At 45.1% G+C, this 26,327-nt stretch overlaps 1 protein-coding gene across 24 annotated transcripts in view; it reads right to left on the bottom strand.

Annotated features, from left to right (window-relative positions):
• MYT1L (myelin transcription factor 1 like) overlaps positions 1-26,327 on the bottom strand; it is a 411,946-nt gene that overhangs the window by 277,380 nt on the left and 108,239 nt on the right. For all 24 annotated transcript variants that reach the window (XM_067703799.1, XM_067703798.1, XM_067703801.1 and 21 more), the window contains one exon: positions 624-737. The gene's annotated coding sequence lies outside the window, so the exon portion shown is untranslated. The remainder of the gene's footprint in view (positions 1-623; positions 738-26,327) is intronic.

The raw sequence follows: 26,327 nt of genomic DNA, 5'->3' as shown, positions 1-26,327 counted from the left end.
CTTTTTCCCCAGCAAAGTACCGCGTGTAAAATGGATCCCGCATGTGGGCATCGAGAAGATCCTACCGGCGCTTCTGAAGTCAGTTTCCTGCACACTTTCAGAGACTGAGCTTTGCAGAGGTGGGAATTGACTCACGTTACAGTCATGGAGACTCCAGCCTATGAGATTCCCCCCAAAAATATGCTGCCCGGCGGCCATCATTTGGTATAGGCCCATCCCCAATCTCCAAGCCAGAATTGGTAAACCTTACTAACCCGTTACTTCTGTAGCAAGTGCAGATTTGGGGGCAGTGATTCAAAATGACACCTTTCCATCTGAGGGTCCACATACTCTGCACTAGGGATCCCGGGGACCCCCCAAAACACCCCGAAGGATGCAGGCGTCTTCCCTGCCCTGTATAGCTTTAGTAGCAAGAACAACATACGCATCATCTAATTTAACTGCCAATGGCTCTTTTTAGCATAAACTGTCTATTTGGAAAGGATGCACAACAGGATTTTAACACCTCCCCAAAGCCTGGAAGTACCGAGAAGCTGGGATGGGAGTAGTGACTCAGCAGCACATGGAGGGTGCAGGGAAAGGGGACCCTTGTCCTCAGCCCCTTGAGAGCAGCTGGCAGGTACCTGAACTCCGTGGCCCGGCAGGTGCTGTTTGGGTCCAATTTTGTTCCCTCAGTCGGTCAGAGTTCAGAGATGCCCACGGACGTGATTTCACCAATTCTCCTTCAGGTTCATTTTCTAAAGGACAAGATAACAACACAACAGCAGCTTGAATAACTGAGGAGGGAGATTGACAAGAACCCTCTTCTCTGTGCTCTTACATTTAAAACAAGGACTTACATTTACAAATAGTCAACTGCACACGAAGGACTATACAGGATTTTACTCAGAAATACTGATGTGAATGGCCATGAAGGACAGGCCATGAAGGACAGGCCAGGCCATGAAGGACAGGCTTTTAACTGTTGAGTTAATTTATTTTGAAATCCAAGCTATTTAACTTTTTAAAATATATGTCTAGTTTTGAAGGTAAAACTAAGTGCGCTGAATATTTAAATTGACCAATTACCACCAATTGGTAAGATTATTGTCTTCTTTAACACTTGGATGCAATTAAGAAACAACTTAATAAGTGAGAAATACTTTAGGTGTGTAACAATTTCTTGGAAATAATGTGGTTTCATTGATAACAAAATGTCGTCTGTTGATGACAAGGGTATGTCTAAATGTCATCTTAGTTTTATTTTTGTAGAACGACAGCAGGAGACATTTTCTTATTTACTGTAAATTTAGAATTGATCGATCAACTTTTCTTCAAGGTTTTCTGAAAGATTGTCTCAGTATTAGGAAATTCGACAGTTCTAGTTGGAAAAGAAAATACCAAGATTACTTCAAAATAATCCTTGTTGTCAAGGATATATTTTGGTTAAAAAGAGAAGGCTGAACCAGAGTATTAGAAAGTGGAGAGAGCTGGGGGTCTCCTTGTTGAAGCTATTGTTTCTGGAGCAAACCTCCAAATTCAGAGACGCTTGTTAAATCTAGTCTATGACAATAACAGCCCAAGTCTTAATGGGTAGCAGTGGAGTGTGTCAGGCAAATGAAGAGACTCTGAGGGTCTCTCACAGTATTGCCATAAATCCTCTAAAAGACACTGTCCTCTGCTTCCTGTGCAATACCTCAACACAGAGAAAATAGTCAGGGTGCTTAGCAAGTGGGATTTGAAGTGAGATAACACACAGCCTCCCATGAAATACACAGGCAGCCTATAAAACGCAACCATACAGATTTTAGTATTTTCCCTAATAAGGATTTACCCATACAAATACATAAAAAACAGAACAATTCAGAAATATGCACATGGAGCTAAAAAGGTTTTAAAATTACCCTGAACAATCAAGTTTGAAAATTAGCATGAGAATTGGTATATTTTTGTGTGTATTAAAGTCTATTCTCATTAAGTTGGAGTTACCTTGTAATATTTTAAAATATGCTTTTAATACAAATTATAATTTGTGATTTTATTTAGAGCAGCATATAGCCAATGACACTGACAAAATCTTTGAGGACAATGTGTTTTGTGGCCTTTTTCTGCCTACCAATACTCATACAACACACACATGCCCATACGCAAATACGCTCACACACATGCACACACCCCCACAAACATGCACACACACCCACAAACATACACACACATGCTAGAAGTGCAAGAAACTCTTCTCAACACCAGTGGTTCTTCTGTGTGCAGTACAATTTGTAAAGTTAACGTTTATGTGACAAAGGCGAATGCTCCCAGCCATCCTCATATCAGGCTCACACACACACATCGTCTGGATTCAGAAATGTGTCACTAGAGGTCAGAATTCAGAGCCCCGGTCCTCCCAAGACAGAGGTGTGAGCACACACAAGTGTTCTGAATCCAGACGCTGAGTCTGGTGAAGGTGAGTGGGCTGGGTGGACATTTCCTGCTTTTGGCTTCCATTACTTTAACTTTCTGAAATCCAGACTTGCTCTCTCTGACTCCGAAAACTCAGCTTCTCTGCACCGGTGTCAAACCGAATCTCGGAAACAGAGTTTTGGGTAAAGTAGAAAAGAACAGCTTTATTGTTTTGCCAGGCAAAGGGGGACACAGTGGACTCCTCCCAGTGAAAACTATGTGTCCCAACCAGGGAAGACTCGATGAGGACTTTTATAGCGATGGTTCAAGGATGGGGTTGCTGATACGATTAGGGTGTGCGCAGGGTCTGTACGTCTCTAATCTGGTCTCAGGTGATCTTCTTGATAGGTTTCTCTGGTTCCTTTAATGTAGCCTCAGGCAGTCCTTCTCTGCTATGAAGAATGCTGACAGCTTAAAGAGCTTAAAGACAGTGTACTGTGTATCACTGGAGGGGGGACCAGCAGACCCTGCCCCAAGGCTGCACTATCGTTTCCTGGCTGCCCCTCCCTTGTCTTCGCATCCCCTCCCTTCCTGGATTAGCAACTGTTTACACCAGCCCTTTGGGACTCAGGGATGGTCATGTAGGCTGGAGTGGAACAGAAAGGCTCCCATGCCCAGGAGCCCCGCAGGGTCCTGCTCGGTTTCATCTCCATCAGATCCTTCTAAGGCAATTCCATAGATTTGACATTATTGATTTTGAAATCATAATATGATGGTTTAAAAATAGAATTGTTCTTTTCATGAAATACCAGTAAATACATGCATTACCACTAGATTAGCCAGACCCATCGTAGCTATCACTGGTGTGAACATCTGTGGGGTCGTGTACCTCCCTGAAGTTCAGGTTCTCTGACAATAATAGGGCTGCTAAAAATGTAAGGTATTTCCTCTTGCTCCAAAATACTACGGTCCCCAGTGCCTTTCCATGGCCCTTGACGTGAACTCCTGGCCAGGGAACCGTCTACATGGGAAGGGTGCTCCTCCTGCCTTGTGAGCTCACTCAGCTCTCGCCTCTGTTTGTTTACACAGCAGATGCACGTTTACAGCTTTGAATGTCGCCTAAGTGACACTAGGAATTACTCTGCAAATGCCTTTCTGCCCAGAAGTGCTCCCAGAGCGAGCAGGACACGGCTGACGGCAGGAGAGCGTCAGCCTGCTCCACCTTCTGCCCGGCCGGCCCTGTGACCTTCTCAGCAGGTGTCACACACAGAGTTGGGGACATCCACATCCCTGCCGCAGTTGCTTTCCTGAGGATCTGACTGTTAAAGGGACTTTTTTTTTTTAAACATCTTTATTGGAGTATAATTGCTTTGCAATGTTTGTTTCTGCTTTATAACAAAGTGAATCAGTTATACATATACATATATCCCCATATCCCCTCCCTCTTGTGTCTCCCTCCCTCCCACCCTCCCTACCCCACCCCTCTAGGTGGTCACAAAGCACCGAGCTGATCTCCCTGTGCTATGCGGCTGCTTCCCACTAGCTATCGATTTTACATTTGGTAGCGTATATATGTCCATGCCACTCTCTCACTTCGTCCCAGCTTACTGTTCCCCCTCCCCGTGTCCTCAAGTCCATTCTCTACATCTGCATCTTTGTTCCTCTCCTGCCCCTAGGTTCTTCAGAGCCATTTTTTTTTTATTCCATATATGTGTGTTAGCATACGGTATTTGTTTTTCTCTTTCTGACTTACTTCACTCTGTATGACAGACTCTAGGTCCATCACCTCACTACAAATAACTCAGTTTCGTTCCTTTTTATGGCTGAGTAATATTCCATTGTGTATATGTGCCACATCTTCTTTATCCATTCATCTGTTGATGGACACTTAGGTTGCTTCCTTCTCCTGGCTATTGTAAATAGAGCTGCAATGAACACTGTGGTACATGACTCTTTCTGAATTGTGGTTTTCTCAGGGTATATGCCCAGGAGTGGTTTTGCTGGGTCATATGGTAGTTCTAGTTTTAGTTTTTTAAGGACCCTCCATACTGTTCTCCACAGTGGCTGTATCAATTTACATTCCCACCAACAGTGCAAGAGGGTTCCTTCTTCTCCACACCCTCTCCAGCATTTATAGTTTGTATATTTTTTGATGATGACCATTCTGACTGGTGTGAGGTGATACCTCACTGTAGTTTTCATTTGCATTTCTCTAATGATTAGTGATGTTGAGCATCTAAAGGGACATTTTGATGAACTAAGTTCTGCTCAGATGACACAGGCATGTACCTCCCTGGCACTCTGAGTCACGACTGTGCGATTATCTACCAGCAGAAATGTTTCTTGCCTTTTTTCTCTCTCTGAAAGTTCTATGTGAGATTGGTTAAAAAGTGAGGTACATGTTTTGACAGGGCCTCTTCCTCAGAGTTACAACACTGAGTAATAAGAGCCAGACAACCCCTCCTCGGCACAGTTAGAAGCAAATCCTCCTCAGGGAACTGACTCGGAGACTCGGGAAGGAATCCGAAGGTCCTGACCGGACTCCGCTGCTCTCCTGGGACCCCGATCGGGGCTGGCTGAGCGAGAAGGCCTCTCTCTTAGTCTTCTGTGTAGTTCATTGGGCACCTCGGGGATGTGTGGTGGTCAAAAGAGTAGAGTGTGTCTCAGCCGCCATGTTGGGTGCAGCCCTGGCCCTGGTGCCCTCGCCAGCTCTGCGCATGCGTCTCGTCTGTAACTGTTAGTAGAAGCCAGATCCCATTGCTCAGCGATCAGGTGAAGATGAACCATTGCTTGTATGTGGTGGGTTCTCGGCCACTCTCTCCTGCTTCAATAGAGGACTTGTTTCCCTTTGTGCCAAATTAAAGATATTTCAGTAAACTCCTCCCTTGAGTACATTCTTCCTTCTAGAATATGCTCGTGAGGGGATAACTCACCTCCTGGATGGCTATGAAATTCATGTCTACTTCTGGTTTTGCAGAGAAAAGAAAAAGGATCATTTTCAGAAGACAGAGACGATAAGGTAGATAAGGAAGAGTTAACCATGAGTGAGGGAATCTTAGGAAGAAATGACAGGAAATCAGAAGGATGGATGCAGTTTTGAAATCATCCTTCTCTTCATTTTGAAATGCATACATCCCTCTTCTTTGTGTGTTCTGAATTGAACCTATCACATATTTGCCTGGTGACTTCTATTACTTAGATGGTTGGGACGTATTTTTGACAATTAAGAAGGTCAACTCCCCCTTCCACACCTGGGCTTTCTGACCTCTGTATTTCTCTCAGATCACCTGGGTAATATCACTCCTCAGAACATGACCTTCGTCTAAAGCTCTCAGCAAGAGGCTGTTGTTTTCAGCACGTTTACTAACGACATAAAAGGATTCCAGTAAATGCAATTTGCAATTTGGAGCCTTTATGGATAAAAACGTCACATGCATGATCAAGTCTCCAGCTACCCTCCAATCACTAGGTGTTCCCAGGCTTGGACCACCATCTAAAGCAAGCATTTCATTGGTTCTCAAAACAAACACTGGAAAGGAAGTTCACATTTCCCACTGTGGTCTTTTAGGGGAAGCTAGCGAACCCCCAACCAAGAGGACAGGGGTTAGAGGCTGTGGCTTGCCCATGGTGACAGGCAGGGGTAGCAGGCTCTGCAGGCTTGCAAGGAACTGGGCAGTGATGATACATCCAGCAACTCCAACTCCTAGCAGCCGCCACACATGTTTAATCGCACATGTGCACGCAGCAGGTCAATGCCATATCGTGTATAATGAAAAATGGAAAACCGTCAGTGGTGGACCCGTCAGATTACCATCACAAACAGTCTAGGGCTGGCCTGTATGTCTTGACAAGGCACAGTCACCAAGAGGTAGAAGTGAAAACTGTGCAGAGTAGCAGAAACAGCTAATCCCATCTACGTACAACAATGCAAATGCAAACCTAACGATACATTGTACATTTACAAGCGTACAAATGTAAACGCACAGGAAAATGTGTGGAATGGGTATAGACCCAACGGGCAACAGTGATGATCTTTGGAAAAACAAGTGAGATTTTGAGGACTAAGAAGGACTTCCACTTTTCAAGTTAAATAATTCCAATTGCTTTATGTTTTATTGCCAAAGCGACTTGATATAACATCTTATGCAGCAGCAACAAAAAGTATGGAAAAAAATATGATGATCGTTTTGTAGATCTATTACAATTGCTATAAAGAATGATTAGTAGGGGCTTCCCTGCTGACGTAGTGGTTAAGAATCCACCTGCCAGTGCAGTTGAGCCCTGGTCCGGGAAGATCCCACGTGCAGCGGAGCAACTAAGCCTGTGCACCACAACTACTGAGCCTGCGCTCTAGAGCCCGTGAACCACAACTACTGAAGCCCGTGCACCCAGAGCCCATGCTCCGCAGCAAGAGAAGCCACCGCAATGAGAAGCCTGCGCACCGCAACGAAGAGTAGCCCCCGCTCGCCTCAACTAGAGAAAGTCTGTGCGCAGCAATGAAGACCCAACACAGCCAAAAATTAATTAATTAACAAAAAAGAATGATTAGTAAATTCAGGTTAAAAAATTATGCTTCCAAAGTTATATAATAATTACAAGCAACTTGAACTCTCCAGAAACCCAAACATTCATCGCTTCACAGCCTGTTTATAACCGGTTCTGGGATCTGCTGACTGTTTACACACCAAGAAACAATGCTACAAGGAAATCACATTTAGGCCCAATTAGATCATTCTACCTCATTAAAAAAATTCTTCCTGATTAAGCAAAATAATATAGAAAAGCAATTAAACATGGAGGCAATTAAAACAAAGGCCAGTCAGGGCTGGGAAGGAGGGGGCTGCTTTGACCCCAGCGCCCAGCTCCCAGCAGCTGAGCCAGCAGTGGGCACGTGGGGCCCTGGTAAGGGCAGGTCAGCTGTGAGCCTGTGGCCACCCGTGGATGGGGGGATCGATCACCAAAGGCACAACCCCAGCAATGAACACAGCAAGGCAGAACAAGGGCTCTTGGCCTCACTGGACACAGAACCAGACGTAGCCTTGATGACCACTTAAGCCCCTCGATTTTCAGACGTGGGAATAGGCAAGGGGTCCAGGACCAGGCCCGGGTGGACTGTTCCCAGACTCCCAACTACATGAAAACCATCTTAGAGAAATCTAAGAATGTGTTTCTGGTAATTTCATCAAGAATAACACCAAGCTTTAGTCTTCAGGGCACCCGACAACCACTCCTGTGGCAGGAACAGAGTGGGGACCAGCACAGCCACAGAGCAGCATTCTCGGTTCCGCAATTCACATCTTACAGCATCGCCCCTCTGGGGTCTCAGGGATTGAATTTAGGACACTAGGATTGACCTTTCACGTGCACACCCCTGCAGGATTGGACGCCAGGGTGGTTACATCCATCCCTTAAGACTTTCAGGCTCTGCCCTCTGCCTGCCTGTGAAACAAGAGGTGTGTACTAATCAAAGCTCCCCAAGAGGCAACGCCCAGATAAATCCCAGTCAGAGGACCCAGAGACATCTGTAAGGCCGACTGGCCCGAGGCAGCGGAACACAATCAGGTTCACAGGTTGCATCAGACCAAAACTCTCCGGACCACCCAGTTCCAGAAACTGCCCTGGAGACATTCCGGACCACCCAGTTCCGGGAACTGCCCTGGGGACTTTGAACCCAGCCCAGCCTTCCCGCCTTTCGAGGGGCGGGACTAACGGTCCCCCAGGATACCCGAAAAGACCACCAAATAAGGAATACCCTGCGCCCTCCCAGATTCACCACACCCCTTTCCCTTCTTCCCCTATAAAATCTTGCCCAACCCTCGCCCGGGTGCGACTTCTCTGGCCCCTTTCTCTCGGACCAGTGCACCTCGCCCGGGAGCGCTCCCTAATAAAGCTCACTTGAAGCTTTCCACTGTTTCGCGGTGCCGTTTGTTAAGATCCGACCTTACATCAACCCGCGTTCCTTTCTCCCCTGAGAACCTCTTTGGTCCAGGTCCCAATTACACCTTAGCTGAGTTCCTGTCACCTCCCCCACCTGCCCCCCCCCCCGCCCCCGTCTTTCTCCCCTTCCTCCACCCACATGCAAATAACCTTTAAACTATTGTATCTATTACATCATACCACTGCTCAACAGTAAATCAACTCAATCCCATTAACAGCTATTATCGTTGTAACATCTTACACACGTATCCTAACCCAAAGTTAAAAGCATTTCCTATACACACTCGTGAATCATGGCCGTTTTACAGGTGAGACAAGTGAAGTTCAGAGAGCGTTGCGTCAGTCTGTGAGAGCTGGAACCAGTCACACCGGAGGCTTCAGCCTGCCCTCTGGGGCTTGTGAGGCTCTGTTACAAATTATCTCAGGTCTTAAGTCTCACTCCTGCTCCATGTGACCTTTAGCTTAAGACATTTTATTTTCTCACTGTCCCTTGAACACAAAGGGTACTTTCTCACTTCGGTTCACACCATTCTCTCCCTCTATTTAAATATCAAAGGTTTCTCAAGCCTCATGTCTAAACCCACCATTTCTCTGTTCAGACTCCCAAGGTCACTCCAGCCCTCAGCAGGAGGTCATTATCCTCTGGGGATGGACACGACCACCCTCCAGCCAATCACCATGGGTCCTGGAACATGAACATTGGTGATGTTTACGTTTCACCCGACGTCACTGGTGACTCTTCCTTGTTTTCTTGCTTTGGCTGTAGCTGCTGTTGTTACTATTATAAAAGATGGTAAGTTTCTTGAAGGCAAGGATTGTGCTTATTCATCTTTGTCTCACCGGGTGTCAGAAGAGAGGGGATTTGTTAAGTGAATGGATTTTAATAACAATAGGGATAAGCAGAGGAGTCCCTTGGGAACACGGATGACGGTTCCTATTCTGTGAACTCCTCATGTTATCACATATTAGGTACTCCTAAATAGTTACTGATCAGTTGGAAAAATATAAGTCATTTGTCTTAGTCTGTTTGAGCTGCTGTAACAAAATAACACAGATTGGGTGGCTTATAAGCAACAGAAATTTATTTCTGACAGTTCTGGCAGCTGGAGGTCTGAGATCAGGGGGCCAGCCTGGTTGAGTGAGGGACCTCCTTTGACTTGCAGACTTTCCCTGTGTATTCACAAGGCAGAAGGGGTGAGGGAGCTCTCTGCGGTCTCTTTAGAAGGGCACTAATCCCATTATAGAGGCTCCACCCTCACTACCTAATCACCTCCCAGAGACCCCACCTTCTGATACCATCACTCTGGGGGTTAGGATTTCAACATGTGAATCTGAGGGGACACAGACATTCAAAACATAGCGTCATCTTTCAAAACAAAGCCAACAGGCTGCATCATGAAAGACAAGGATGGAGCAGACCAGTTTGAAGTGCGTCTGTCGCGGAGTGACTCCCTGTGGCAGGGAGATGCCTTGTTGCAGGTGTGCGCACACTCACCAGAGTCCTTTTCACCCCTGCTGTGTCCGAGATGCCGCAACTCTAGGGATTGAATCGTGCCATTAACTGCTCACTGAACTCAACAGAGTGTGCAGGGGAACCGGGGTAGAAGCCAGAATTGCAGCAGAAAGCCCCCGTTTTAGGGTGCATACAGATTACTGTCTGTCATGGGCTGCGATTGTAGTGTGAACTCAAATATGTCACTGGGTCAACTTGAACCAATGCCATGCGTTCTAACTGGAAACTCTAACCCTGAGGGGCGTGGGCACATGTGGAGGAGTGCTCGGGATTGGGTGATGCTTGCTGGTCCCCGAAACTCACAGCCATTCATCCAGGGGGCTGGGGAAGGTGGAGACTGAGAAATCCGGTTCCTCTGTGTCAGCACATCCTCCAAAGGGTGGCTTCCCCAGTGACAGAAGGAGACCTTTCCTGGGAAAGCATTGTCATGCTAATTATTTCATTTGCTCCTCAAGACAATCATGAGAATAGGGTAAAGGAGATATCATTAGCTCTATTTTTAGAGAGAAACTGATTTTCAGAATGGTGACTTGCCCGAGACCACAAGCTGGGACTTGGTCTCCACATTCCTGACTGAACATTTACGGAACCCCAGGCTTTTAATCTTCTCTGAGACTGTTTGTGACTCACTTCCAGAGGGACATTTACTATATCCCCGAATCTGACTCTGGCAAACCTTGGGAACCACGACTAAGAAGAGGAGGAGTTGGGGGTTGTTTTGTGCCAGGTGGAGAAGACACGCCTGGACACACCTGCCTCTGGGATGGGATTCCAGGAGTTTAGGAAGAGCCTGCACTCCAGCTGGTTACACCAGTACCCACACCAGCCCCAGGCCCCAGCACTATAAACCCCTTCCCTTGAGCATTAATTTCTTTTAAAAATTCGCCTTTATAAAGTGCAAGTTGTCGTGATATAGATAATACTTTAAGTCACCATTGGTTCATTTTTCATGCATCAGGGAGGATAGCAGCGTTGGTGTGGGTCAGCCATCTATCCTCCGTCTCTCAAACTCTCTCTCTCTTTTACATACACACATGCGTGCGCGCGCGCGTGCACACACACACACACACACACACACACACACACACACACACACACTAGGTCTGAATCTCTCTCTTTCCACAAAGGAGAACCCCAGAGCGCAATGACAAGGATTTGGTACAAAATTTAGGGAGAGCTGGAGACTGAACAGCATGTGGTTGTCTAGATTTACCGAAGCACAGCGTCATGGTGTGATCAATGCTTTGCAGCTACCTGGAGAGGCGGGCTCTGCTCAGCACTTGGCTCCAGTCTGTGTGGAAAGCTCCTAGGATCAGGGGGGAGGGGGCTGGCTTGGGAATCCCTGGCTGTGGACCGAAGTGCCAAGGAAGAGCAGCCCAGCAGCAGCTGAGCCAGCGCAGCCAGAGCTGAGACAGACGAGGAGATGGAGAGTCGGGGCCACGAGGAGGACGCAAACACAGGTGATTACGTTCTAATCAGAAATGTCACGGTGGAGCCGTGCACAGGGTGCTCGGGTCACCCAAGAGGGCCCAGCTCTGCCGTGGGGGCTGGGGGCTCTCGGAAGAGCGCAGGACTGAGCTTCATCCGGTTCCTACACTCCTGAGATATGGAGCAGAGGAAACTTCTGCGGGGAGGAAACAGTAGGTACCAAAGTGTCGAGTGATGAGAGAGAATGAGAATGATGTGTTTGGAGAGAGGGTTCTGAGGGTCCTGAGGACGCAGGGCACCATCACAGTGTTCATTGGGGGTGGGGGGGGGCTGATAGGAGCAGGCTCATGTCTTAGATGAGAGCTGTGGGAACAGAGTTCCGGGGGAGAGGTGGGCGAAGCACCTGTGAGGAGACGCGGGGATGGGGCGGCAGCGGTGGAGAGGGCAGCCCAGGCAGCCTCGCAGGGAGGCGGGGGCCAGGTGCCCAGCCGTCCACCTTCTGACCTGGGAGGGCCCAGGTGGGCCGCGTGCACCCAGCCCACGACACCTGCACAAAAGGCTCGCTGGATTTCCAGGTATCACAGGTTTCGTAAGCTTGCTTTGTTTTCACAGCTCTAGCAGCATAAAACAGAAAAACCCTCTAGTTCACAGAGCTCAGAAGTGAGTAATATCTTGGGTTTTTGAAACCACATTGTACTGGTGGCCCTATGAGTTTGTGACTAGCTGTAGCTGTTTGTAAAATTATCAACATACGGCAGTTAAAAATTCTCAATTTACTTTCTTGCAGAATATATACTAGAAAAAATAGTTTGGAAAGAGTTAAAATCTATAGAAAAAGGTAAACATCCCTTTTTGATAAATTTTAATTCTGAAATGTCTATGGATATTAGGTCTTTGTTGAATGATTTCACCTCTTCAGTAAGAAGAAAGAAAGAAAAAGAGAAGGAAATAAGGCAATAAAAAAGGAAGGAAGGAAGGAGAGAGGGATGGAAGGAAGGAAATGATGAGAACAAGATAGATCAAGGTAAGATTGTTCACATTTTCACAATTTGGGAAACACTGTGAATATCTACCTATAGAAGAATCACTAATAAATCATAATGTTGTGATATTATCCAATATTTAATTACTAATAATGGCAAACAAAGCGATAGATATATTTCCAGTGTAAATGCATGTAGGTGGTCAAACGAAATGGTGAATGGAAAGTAGAATGAAACCCCAGGCATCTGCACAAGCAGATGAAATGAAAGAGCCCAGTGTTGCCAGCAAGGGGCAGAGGGAACAGGGGAAGAAGCACCTGGGCTTCCACCTCGCTGATGTCGGTTTTTATGCAAAGACACATTTTAAATGTATACATATTAAAACAGAGAGTTTAGGTGGCAACGTAGTATTTTCAAAACTTTAAAAAATTTGAGATTGCTTCACAGGACAATTTTATAAGAAAGAAATCTCCAGACGCCCCAGTTTGCCCAACAGTTGCATCTAGACCCAAGCACACCTCCAGGCAGTGAGACGGCGGGGTTGGGGGGCTCCTGGTTGTGCCCACACCCCACCTCGCAGACGTGACCCCCACTGGGGCCAGGCCGCTCAGCAGGTCCTGCAGGGTTTCCTCAGCGGCGGGGTGGTAGAGACATTGGGTTCTCTTTCTGTGAAGATGCAGCGGCTCCCCCTTTGCTGTAATCACAGGATTGGTGGCTTGACGCCGACAGCAACACCTCGCCAGCAGCCCCTGCACCTGAGCTTCACGCAATGCCAGGGGACCCTGTGGGAGACGGCTCAGCTCAGGGCTGCAGCGCAAGGCTCTAGAGGGGGACGCGCTGGGTCACAGCCTACCTGCCGCTACCCGCTGACTTTGCGCTTGGTCATCTGTGAAGTGGGAACGGCGTTAGCAACTGTATCTACCAGGAAGTCCCTGCCACGCTGTCAGCTCCCATCCGCTGTCAGCAGCAGTCTCAGACGCATCCAGGGACCGTTTTCTACCCTGCTCTGCCTCAGTCAGCTCAGGTTGCTGTAACAGGAATACCACAGAGGGCTAAAGGGCTGAGCGTCGGTGCGCCTGCACCCAGGGAGAGCAGGAGGAAGCAAGGCTCCTGTGTCTCTACCAGGGTGCTTACCCTCCATGCAGCCTCCAGCATCATGACTCAGTCGCCCCCCAAAGACCCACCTTCAAATGCTATCACATTGGGGGTTAGGGTTCAACAGATGAATTTTGGGGGGACACAAACATTCAGGCCATAGCAGTGCCTAATGAGCGTTTCACTCATGTGGCTCCTCATAAAAGGTATGACCTTTAAAAAATAATAATGGCAAAGGGATTGAAGGTAAGTGGGGATCAGGGCATTTTTAGCATACAGAGTTTATACAATATTTGTGTATTATTTAATTAAAATTTACTGGTTAGTCAGTACTTTATGCTTTGTTTTTACTTCCGTGTATTTATTTTAAAGGCTCTATAAAACGTGAATGACTCAGGATAAAGTGTATTATGTGAAAAGAAATATATTCACCTGATTGGTGCCCACATGTGGGAGGGATGAACCCAAGCCTTCCTGAATTCCACGTTCCTTACTGGTGAGGAATTTTTCATGATCCTTTGAAGCCACGGTAGCGTGAACCAGGCCAAAGAAATACGGATCATGATGGACAGAAATGGGCCAAATCCCACAAGCCTGTTTTAGAATTAGGCTCACAGCTTATGTCCCATCACACCTGTGACAGGCATACAGCACAGACGGCCGGCAGACAACAGCACCTGCAGAGTCTGGACCAGCCACTGCCGGCCCTGCTGCCTGTGCTCCACCCCAGTCAGCGAAGGTGCTCAGGTAGCTCCTGGTTTCTAAACCTGTTAGCATCTCACATGACATTTCTATAAATATCACAGAATCCAAATCTATAGTAAATGGATGGCTACAAAATTCTACAGTAAACAATTAAACTCTTACATTCCACTTCTGAGATGTTGTAAAACCCGAGTTACATGTTAGTATCAGTGCCTTTAGTGTAAACTGACCTCCACCTTGCTCTTTTTTTTTTTTTTTGCGGTACGCGGGCCTCTCACTGTTGCGGCCTCTCCCGTTGCGGAGCACAGGCTCCGGACGCGCAGGCTCAGCGGCCAGGGCTCACGGGCCCAGCCGCTCCGCGGCATGTGGGATCTTCCCGGACCGGGGCACGAACCCGTGTCCCCTGCATCGGCAGGCGGACTCTCAACCACTGCGCCACCAGGGAAGCCCACCTTGCTCTTTATTAGCTGATTAAAAAGATCTATAACTCAAAGGAAGCCAAGCCTACCTATAGCAATGATCTTCCCACCAAAACAACTTAGGAAAACAGCCATTCTGCCCACATTTTAATATTTAGATGGTTTTGTTAAAACAGTTAGAAACTACTCTGAGGGGGGAAAAAAGGCAGGTGCTAGTAAAGTGATTTGCTTCATTCTTCTATCAACTTATAGGTAAAAATCCAATAGAAAAAAACCCACGAAAGTAACCAACCTTAGTAACTCTCATGTGAAACAAAACGGAAGAAGTAACCACAGGAGCAAGTTTGTTGGAAACATCGGTAAACGTAAAGCATAACTGGGCCTGAGACCATACTGCTTCACCAAGGAGAATTAACCTGACCCCAACCAGGTCAGGATTCTGTAATGGACGTGTGTGCCCCTGCTTTGGAGCCATTGAGACTCAGAGGGTGGGAGGGAAGGGCGGGGATGGGGAATTGGCTCTGAGGCGTCTTGTGACCACATTCTTTTAGTTCCTCTTAGAATAAATGTCCCCGAGCAGGGATCTCAGCGGGTCTGCCTCTCCACCCTTTTCTACACATCAGTGCCTGCTCCGTGGACCTGTCCTCCACGCACTGGTATGGAAGCAGGAACGGATGTTTCCAGTCACAATTGTAACATCAGACTGCATTCTGGTATGTTAACCTTCTATTTGTAAATAAGTCTGTGAAAATTCTTGTCTTATTGCAAATATTTTAAAAGTCCATTGGTATAATAAAACCCAATGAAAAACATAGACATTTTGAGCCAATTTGTATAAAGTGAAAAGCATCAAAAACATGACAACCAGTTTGCACTCTCATACACTTAAAGTTTCTTTCTGTGGTGACAAGAATTAAAAGTGAGGCCAGGTAAGTGACCCATCCAAGGCCACACAGTGGGGTCTGACCCAGATCTCAGGATGTGAGGTCCCTTCCACCATCTGCTCAGTGCGTCCGTAGTGGTGTGTAAACAGCAGAAGTGAGCCATCGGGCTGACTGTCTCTGTGTGATGACAGCAGCAGTGATGGACTGTTAGTCCAGCAGGTATGATGCGTGTACAGGAAGACTCTATATAGTACCTGGGACAGTCATCACCCTGCCATGAGGACACAGGTGATGTTGGGGTCTCTCAGCATTTGGAAGACGTGGTCCTGGTTCTGACTCTGTTCCTTGGGAACTTGATGAACTTGGGCAAATATTCCAGTCTGTGGACAATACTGTTCATGCTTAACGCTAAGTTCAATGAGACCATCACTATGGCCCTTACCAGCCCTAAATGTTTGAAGGCTGTGATTAAAACATTCCTTTCAATAGTGAGTTCTAACATGCGTAACGGCATTTGATTAAGATAAACTTACGCACACATTTTAAGCAATGCACTTTAAAGACAAAATAAAGTATATCATCTCCTGACTGAAAAGCCTCTTCTTTATTTTTATTTGCTTCCGATCCCCCTCTTTTGAGAAACAGAGAATAAAGAATTTTTTAAAAGCTGCTGCCCAGACTTGGCCTTAGCGAACCTAAAGAGGGAATTCATAATCACAAGATCCGGCCTTTTTTTGGACTGCAGACAGAAGGTAGAACAGGTTGCAGGAACTAGTCTTTCATGTAAAAGCAAATGTCAAAGGAAAAGCTCTGATATTTGGTCGTGGGCTCCCGCTCTCTCACAGGCATTTCCTAAATCCACGTTTGATGAGCTTTTGCCTGGCTATCAATTCTGTCAGTTCCCTCCGGAGCCACACAGAGTGTGCTTCATGGAAATGTCATCCGCCAGGACTGCAATTACTGGCACTGCAATCACGGGCACAATGCAGAACGGGTCGAATTCAGGTGAGAGCGAGAACCGGCAATCAAGCCTGGGGACAGAGAACAAAGCCATTTTCGCTCATTTGCCGTCAACACAACCATCAGGCCTTAATTACAGGCGAGTGTGGGGCTGGCTGCTGAAAGGCTGATTATTACGCAGCTCAGCTCCAAATCAGCTCGGTATTGATGGGCTGCAGAGAGAGGACGCCAGCTTGGCCCCGTGAAAAAGAACAGGCAGAGGGGACCCGCTCTGGGAAATAAAAATAACTCAGAAGGGAGGGGGAGCCAGTACCTGAGAGCCAGCTGAAAATAAGTCCCCCAGTTGTACGGTGCAACCGGGCACCCGCCGCTCGAGTCAACACAAATGCACCTGCTCCGGTCAGAATTGTCCAGTCCCGTGATGCCCTCTGTTTATCCTCCTGAAACCCTTCTTTTCAAACAACATTCCCTAAAGGTCCTCCAAACTCAAATATACTGAGTGCATTCTTTATTTCTATTCCTGATTTTTTGTAATCAACTTGAGAGCATTCTAAAACAAGTTCCCAACTCATCCCTCTCTCTCTATATATGTAATATGTATATATTTTATAATGTATGTAATATGTATATATTTTATATGTATGTAATCTATGTAATATGTATATATTTTATTAAATATATATATTTTTGCTTATGTCTACATTAAAATCTCAAAAGTTCAGTTCAAAATATCCTCTAGAGACTGGGATATTAACATTTAATTGCAAGCCTAATCATCTTTGAATAGAGCCTATGCATTAAAAATGAACGTACTATTTACTGGTAAGAACTGCACACACACACACACACACACACACACACACACACGCTGCCTATATCAAGGCACTTAAATTTCTGTATTAACTAAACACAAAATGCGTTTTCTTTAGTATTACTAAAATTTCATTGTTATACTGACAGCCCCACAAGAGTATGTGACTCAGAACTCTTGTGTTTGAAGTTCTAAAAAGGTTCTGCTATTTGGTAGTGGGGTCACTTGGACATGGGTTGGGGGCCAGTCCCATCAGGCTGGGGGCTCCACACGTCCAGTTCTGCAGCCGGCCGGGGATGGAGATTGGACTTGCTCACAAGCAGGCGCACATTTCTCGGACTGGAGGATCTCACAAGCTCTATGGTGCTTAATGCCAAAGTATTCATCAAGGGAGCCTCACGTTTCCTGATCTGTTTTAAATGGCCTAGAGAATCAGCCCACCGTGTGCCTGCACTGGGTCCTGACACGACAGGAAATGACTAGTTCCTTGCATCCCCTCTCATCCCTTTTTGTCCAGACTTTCATTCTCCCAGGATCTGGGGCAGTCAGATGCTCATTTCTCCTATCTTCTTGCTTATGGGGGATGGTGGGAGTTTAGGAAAACTAGAGGGAAGAAGCTTTCTTGCCAGTGAGCTGGCCAAGTGCAAGGGGGTCAGAATTCTGAGTGATGGGATTTTTGTAATCTATCTCCAAGGTAAAGTGAAAATACAAAAGCCTTATTCTGCTGGATGGACATCGGATTAATTTCCTAGTACCCTTGGTGACTGAAGACCTAGAAAGTGCAATCTCTTTGCAGATTCTTTCATGCTTGCCTAGAAGCAAACAGGTTTACTACTGGAAACTACAAGCAGAGATCAAGCTAAGCTACTGCCCCTGTGCTCCCTGCACAGTCTGGACATGAACATGAAGAGGGGCATCTTGTCACACCACAGTCAAGATATGAGGGACAAACCCTCACTGGTTCTCCAAGTCGGTCCCTCCCTCCTCCAATCTATCCTCCACCCAGTGGCAAGCCAATCTCTCTATGAATTAAATTGGACTGTGCTTCTCCCCACTCAGGACCTTCAACAACTTCCTAGTGCATCACACATAGGCTTAAACCTACACTCTGTATCCTGCCTACAAGGTGTCATGAGAACTGACACTTCTTATCTCTCTTAACTCTTGGGTTCCTTACAATGGTTGACTGTAGCAGTTATCAAAGTGGGGTTCCAAGAATGCTGGGGGGTTCCTTAGTCCCTTTCAAGGAGTTTGCCAGGTCTTCCCTCATCCAGCGATATAATCTGTGACTGGATCATCTTCATGTGCTTCAGTCAAAACAATTTAATGCCACATGTTGACTGCAGACACAGAGGAGACTTCAGCTGTTCCTGAAGAGATTGGCTAAATGTGAAACACCCCTTTTTGATAATTTTCCTTTGTTGTGGAAAATATGGTTATTTTTCATAAAATTATGTTACTTATATTAACAGGTAATGGGTTTTTTATTTTAATTTAAAAATAAATGCATTTTAAGAAGGCTCAGTTTTAATTTTTAATGTGGTAAATATGACTCTCATAAATGAAATCTCTTTGAGAGCCTCAGAGTATGCAGAGAATAAGAGGGGCTTGGATCCAAAACCCTTGAGCAACGCTGATCTGAAGCATCAACTCCGCAGGCTGTTGCGCTTCCACACGTACTAAACTCTTCGTGCCTCAGGGCCTTTGTGCATATGCCATCTCTTCTTCCAGGAACACCCGTTCCAAGTCTAAATGTAACCCACTTCTGGGAAGGGCTTATGCCTCATTCTTTGTATCAGTGCTGCACTTTTCCTTTATTTAGGACCTCCATTTCTGTTTTTCTTGATTGGTTATTTATTCTTTCTCTTGTCTTACGGGAAGAAAGTTCACTGAAGCCCAGGACTCATCTAACTTATTCCCTGGTGTCTTCACAGTGACCAGTGCATGGGAGGCACTCAGTGAAGATGGGAAAAGTCAGTGCACAGGTGGATGGATGAGGTGAAGGGCTGTCACATCTCAGAACAGATTTTACTACAATAAAGGTTCGGAAGCTTCGCTGTCCATATTCAACTGTGGAGTACATTCTCATTTGTCTAAGATGTTTTAAGTGAGCTCTTCCTTGGTGACTAGAGGCTGTGTCATGCCAGGGGATACTTCTGGAAACCCTGGGAGTTGGTGGAATGTTCCCTTTGGTGGTTCAGGGTGGAGGGAGGATGAACTGAGGGAGCCCAAGAATCTTATGCATCTCGGGTCCATTTTAGGTCACAGACTCTAAAGAACCCAGTCATAGATAAAGAAAAAACTAGGTCAGGTCTGAGTTTGCCAAGCAGACACCATGGGCTTTTCTTTCGGATTAGGGACCCTGAGAAAATGGCAGAACCATGTCCCTTATGAAGAAGATGTGAGATCATTCTGTGATATACCTTTTAATCTAACTGAACAAAAGGCATGCCAACCCAAAGGTGCCTGTACTTAGTGTCATAACACAGGTTCCTCAACGTTCTGCAGAAGGTAGAAGACTCCCCCTTTTCTTGAGCAACGAGAAGGTGCTGTGAATGTGATTCGGGGGCTGGGGGGAGTGATGCCCACTTGCTTCAGTGCGAGGGGATTTGGGTTAGCACCCACATCAGTGAACACATGTAAAACCAGCTGTGTACAAAGAAACAGCAGAAAAATCAAGACTCTCTGATTAGGTAGATATGAAAGGACAGAACCTTACTTGGTTATCGATTTCTTATTTCCCCAAAATCCCATTTTCTACTTCTCATCCTTTCCAGCAGGATGGCATGGAGGAAGAATCTCCAGGATGTAGTTAAGCCCAGGTTTCATGAAGTCAGTCATTCAACATCCACTCAAGGTGCCAGAATGTTGTAGCTCAACATCCAGTATAGACCGTTAATCCATTTCCTAAATATAATATATACTGAAGTCCTTCTTTGTACCAGACACCATGCTTGTTCTTACAGACAAGATGACAGACAAAAATAGTGTCCCTGTCTGGAGAAAATTAGTCCCATTCACACCTTGTAAAAATCTGACTCTTTCTAGAGACTTTGATGTGGTGGATGCATCCTGCTGCTGGAACTGGAAGGCTTATCTTTAGGTACCACCCCCTAGGAACTCTGCCATGATTTTCCCATAGATTTCAAATCTCTAAAATAGAAGGGCTAGACTGAATTCTCTTACATCCCAGTATTAATATATGTCAGAGGAAATGAGCTCAATGCAGGTACACTTGGAGTGTGGTCTAGCAGGAGAATATAATCCAGAATTCAATCTCCCACTCTACACTTTGTACAGCAGTTGCAAGGAGCAGTAAGGTAACACTTGGGAGCTTTCTAGGAGAATGACTCAAAATTCCAGCTTTGGCCTTTGTTTCTTTTTTCTTCATCCTTTTATCCAGATTTGCTTGTTAGTCTTAGACCTCCTGGGTGCTGGCAGTGGAGAGGTGTCTGTTGGTAGCAAGAGTGGGTGCTGATTGTAATATACTTAATCTTGACTCAGCGGCTGCCTCTGGTTTTCAGCTCTTCTCAAATGTCTCATTGTTTCTCTCTATTATGTGTCACCTGCGTTTGAATTGACTCTAGAAGAGCACAAAGTCTTGATCAACAGTCTCCATGGTTCTCCATTGTGAAGGAAGAGCCATCCTTTGCTGTGGGAGCCCTGGGGTCTGGGACAAGGTGGCGTTTGCTGCAGCCCAGGATCAGAGCAGAGTGGACGGTGTGCCCACAGTGGGGCCCCACCCTTGAGGAGCGGAGTGCAGTTGACCTGCGAATGAGCAAGTCAAGGCTTCCAGACCTGTCAACACTAATGTGCTTGGGAATCCTGCTTTTGTAAAGTTATACCTGCCAGTTCCACCCCAAGAAACATGTTCTCCCACTGTCATGAGGTGCTCAAGTCAGTATCTGGACTGGAAAATCATTTCATCTCTCTGGACTTTGAGGATGAAAGCAATACTTTTGCCAAAAAGTTTTGATAACTAAGAATCATAAAAATGTTGAAATGTTTGAAAACACAGTGAGATAATGCCCCCTGAATGCCAACCCCCTTGTATTGCTGCACATGGCCCATAATAGCTTATATATTTTGGCTTTTTGCCTTGATGAAATGAGGCAAATGCACACAGTTTGCATGGGTATTGAAGACCAGCTTTGAACCATCTCAATTCCTGATTTTACTGAAGTGATTATCCCTAATCTAGATGCCTGAAGGAAGCAAAAGCAAATCGTTTCTGAAGGAAGATAACACAACATATAGCCTTGACATACAACTAGAATTTTAATCTACAATGTCTATCATTCAAACAAAATAAAACAAGGCATACAACAAAATAGATTTGACCAAAACCCAGGGAAAAACAAACAAACAAACAATAGAAACATTGGATAGATATGTTGGAATTATCTGACATGAATTTAAATTAGCTATGATGATGATGCCTAAAGAATTTAACACAATGTTGGATTTCAGGAATAAATGAAAATTATTTAAAAATCAAGTGGAAATTTTAGAATTAAAAATTAAAATTAGGGACTCAATTGATGGTTTTAACAGAATATGCCTAGATGAAAAGAAAAAAATAATGAGCTGGAAAGTAGGTCATGAGACAATATCACAATTAATGTACAGAGAGATAAAATAACATAAAATTAATAAAATAATATTTTAAAAATTAAGACTAGAAATATTCCAAACTGATGAAAGACATCAAATTCAAGAAGAATTAGAAGAATTAGAAATTCCAAATGGGATAAATACAAAGAAAACTACACCTGGGCACCTCAGAGTAAAACTGCTGGAAACCATACCAAGAAAAATAAATTAATTGCCTGTAATTACTTACAGCAAACTTCTTAACAGAAACAATTGAATTCAGAAAACAATGGAATTCTATATTAAAATGCTTAATGAAAGTAAATGCCAGTTTTGCAAAAAAAAAAAAACCCCTTCAAAAATGAAGGTGAAGAACATTTTCAGACAAATAAACAATGAAAGATTTCGTCATTAGTAGATACACATTAAGGAAAATACTAAAAGACTCTTTATTCAAAGGGAAATAATCTGATTGTAGCTCAGAGATGCATAAAGAATTGAAGATCAACCAAAATTGTATGTATGTGGATAAATCTAAGTGGTCATTGACTGTATAAAATAAAAATAATATCTTTTAGGAGCTAATGTGTTTATAAGAAAATAATTATGTGTAATTCATATTTATAAGATGTATTACTTCCCCTTTGATAACACATAAAATAGGTGGGTATGGGTGGATTAAGGGAATCATAAGGTCACTGAGTTTTTGGAAAGTGGTAAAACTACAACTGATATCAAATTTTAATAGGTCAAGAATGCATACTGTAATTTCAGAGTAACCAGTAAAGAGTAGTAAAAGAAAGTATAATTAACAAGTTCATAGAGGTAAAAAGGAGTATTATAAAATACTAAATCCAAATAAATTTAAGAAGAAAGCCATGGAGATGGTGGAAAAAGTCGAAAACCACAGTAAATTGTAGGATGCTAGCAACATTAGCATACATTGAGGTGTGAAAGTACTAAATAGTAACACCAAAGGTTATCAGATGGGACCAAGCACAAGACCCAGCTCTGCGCTGCTCTCAAGAGCCTCACCTTAAATATAGGGACACACACAATGTATGAAGAAAGACATACGATGTGAATGCCAGCTAACACAGTCTCCTATAGATTTCTGAAAACTACGGACGCTGAGGTCTAACTTTAGCTGTCATGATTTTAGGAGTCTTGGCTGGGGCGTAGGTAACTGTATTATTAAAAATGCATATGATGCTCCTGATGAACAGTTAGGCTTGAGACATGGTGATCCAGTCTTACCGATGGGAAACTGAGGCCAGAAGAGAAAGTGACTTATCAAAGTCTTTCCAACCATTATTTGTTCAGTAGTTAAGGGACAGCTGCTATGAGCTAAATGATGAATAAAGCACATTTCCTTAATTCATAATTCATAAAAAGTTATATATACATGTAGAAATAACTATAAAACAAGACAGAAGAGGAAAAGGTCTTAGAGAATGGACAAGATAAAATGTCATCAATTGGAGAAGTGAAAGATGGGTAATGGAAGAGGGTAAAGTTTAGTCTTCACAGAATAAGGGATTTTTAAAATCTGGATTATCAAGAAATGGGTGGGCTTGAGGCAGGCTGAGAAGCAGGGGGAAAACACAACGAGCTCTCTGCAAACAGTGTCCTCAATAACAAAGTAAACTGGGACTCTGCTTCTCATAAAATGCTCATCCTTTGCTTTGAAAAGCAAATACTCTTTTTGATTTGAGATATTTTGAAATGCCAATTTCTTAAGGTAACTGAGTTTTCAGAAAAACTGTGCCTGAAAGCAGACTGAGGGGCAGAGATGCTGACCTGGGTCCTCCACTTCTTCCTCCCACACAACTGACCTTGCGGGAGGTGAGGTCCTGGACCAAGTCTGAGTGCTGGTTGCAGCAGAGGTGAAGCACAGCACATCCAGCCAGCGCAGGAGCATCTCCAAGGCCCTATCCCTTGGCACTTGCTCCACCCACCCTTCGGGTCAAAGGAGGATGGTGGAGCCACGTGACAGAAGGAGGGCAGGACCCAGAATGACCGTGTAGGGCAGAACTCTCCCCCCAGCCAATAACGCACCTGACTTGAGCGAGAAACGCACTTGAGTGTGTCAAGCTGCTGGCGTTTCAGGCTGACTGCTCAGCAGTCAGCCTCCTCTGCTACAGAGTTGCCCCCCTCCTGACTTGGTCCATTTATTCAGCTCTATTCTCTGACCCACCTGCCCTCCTCTCTCTAAAGAACTATTTCCTTTTCTCCCCTGGGAACTGCCCAGCAAAGTACGTCATCCACGTGTCAAGTCCTTACTCAGCTGCCTGAGGAGCAGGCAAGGCACACACACGCTGTCAGCCACGCAAATCACCTACTCGAGGGGGCAGGCGGCACACAGGCACTCAGGAGGAACTTCTAAAAATAAAGTTAAGAGTGGTTCCCATTTTTCATCTACAATTTCAACGTGCAGCTCTCTGATTTCACCAAGTGAATACAACTGAGGTGCTGTCCTGCCCCAGGGCGTGCCTTCATGTGGGCAATGCCCTTACATTCGTGTTGGGCCTTACAGCTGACAAAGTGCATTTCTAGAAAGTGTCCTTTGAGTCCCAGAGTTGTGCCACGAGGATGGTAGGCAGTTATACGGGTAGGCAGGGTAACGTACCCACCTCATGATCCTTAATTGCAAAGTCCCTTTTGTCATGTGAGGTGCTGGGGATAAGGACATGGGCATCTTTGGGGGTCACTGCTCTTCCTTCCTTCCTTCATACATATAGAGAATATATAGAGAATATGGAGGGGAGGGTATATATAATAAAGGGAGGGGAGAGTCTGAGCCTTCTAAGGTCAAGTCTTGCCACTCTACAGCGATGCCTCTTCCTTAGAGAGAACTCCACCAACCCCAGTAACAGCTGAGGAAAGAGAGGTGGCCCTGTGCCTGTCCGGCCTAGGGTAGGTGTGTTAGTAAAGCAAAGCTCTCTTGCTCTGAGACGTATGGGAAAAGCCACCAGCTCAGGAATCAGGTTTCTGTGTGTTATGTGGTCTTCAGTTCCTGCCCGGGCTGTGCCGATTAGAGTCCCACCATGGTGCGATCCACTCAAAACCGGTGTGTTTCGGAGAAGTAAACAGAGCACATTAATATTTAATCAGTAAGATAGGGCAGGTTGTGTACCACGCGTGAATGCCCTGACCCTCTGTGAGTGGCCTGAAGTAAGCTGGATACACTGTCATTCCAGTTACTGAAGCAGAAAAAATAGATCAAAATCCCGAAAACACCTGACTTTGAAACAAAGGTGTGTGTGTGAGTTAAGTGGTTGGGTGGCTCCCTACTGACCATGGTGCACAGACACAGTTACTGGAGATGCCCTTCTGGGTCAGGTGACCCCCTCAATCAGCTGCTCCCAGATGGGCTGAGATTAAATCTGTGGTCCTGATGGTCCAGCTCGTTTTTCCAATTCAAATGTGATCTGAACGATTGTCTGACAATCTTCCATTTTGCCGTTAATGGTTAGTGTTTTTAACTTGAAGCCAGTTTAACGTTTTTAGTGGTATTTTAAGCTAAAGGGCTTACTCTGTGGCTTACCACCAATGACAAATTAACTTTTACATTTTGAAAATACTAAAACCCTCCAGAACCATCCCTTGCAGCCCTGTCTTTAATGGCTTTTAGTCATTACTTCAGAAGCAGGAAATAGAGCTTTTTATTGGACGTTAATAGCTAAAAGTAAGCATTCATATACACAAAGCACAGTTATTGCACATAATTGCTTTTCTTGTTTTTAAATTCTATTTTATTCATTTTTTATAATGTGAAACGTAAGCAAATCTTAACCTACGTCTTCTTTTATTCAAGTCAAATACAGGTTGTTAATGGACCCTAGATTCTGTCATGTCTGTTTTTCATTTAAAAATGGGAAAAAAGACTGTGCATGACGCACGTAATAATGCACGTGACGTATGGGAGGGAGAATCCAAAACCTGAGCGATACTCATTCTCGGGTTTCTAGATTGCTTGCTTCAGCATTAGCTCTGCTAGAAGTCCCTCTCCCTCTGCACACAGCCGCCAATGTCATCAGCTCAGGTGTTTACCATGCTTCACCGGACAGCGGCAACAGCAGTCTTGCTGGCGTCCAGACCACCGTTTGTATCCAGTAACCCACTATTCTCAATGCCACTGGGGTTTTCTCTCTAAAGCACGTTCCTAATGATATAGCTCCATCGCCTCGCTTCTCTTCACCTAAGGGTCAAAATCCAAAATCCTTAGATGGTCAACCAAGCCCTCCGATTGGGTTCTAGCCAATGCTTTCAGCACTGGCACCTCCATCCCCACCTGACGTTTCACATGATGGCAATGTCACCATCATTGTGAGTTCCCAAATATACTAAGATGTGTCGTATCTTCATGTCTGTGAACATCTATCTTCACTATTTACCTTCTTCTGTTTTCCTAAAGAAGTCGTAGACATCTTTCAAAATCCAGCCCGTTTGGAAGTTCTTTTGGTAAGACTTCTGTGATACTGGAGGAAAACACGAGTGTTATTTGGTCCACGCTTCAGTCCACCTTCACACTGCACTGGCTTTATTTACCTGTCTGTCTGCTTACCTGGGGTATGAACAACTAAGAGGCAGGACCTGTGTCCCACGGATCTTTCTGTCTCA

The sequence above is a fragment of the Pseudorca crassidens genome, chromosome 14, assembly GCF_039906515.1.
Source record: "Pseudorca crassidens isolate mPseCra1 chromosome 14, mPseCra1.hap1, whole genome shotgun sequence".
NCBI lineage: Eukaryota > Metazoa > Chordata > Mammalia > Artiodactyla > Delphinidae > Pseudorca > Pseudorca crassidens.
The sequence above is the reverse complement of the archived record's forward strand: the minus strand, read 5'-3'. Positions and strand labels throughout refer to the sequence as shown.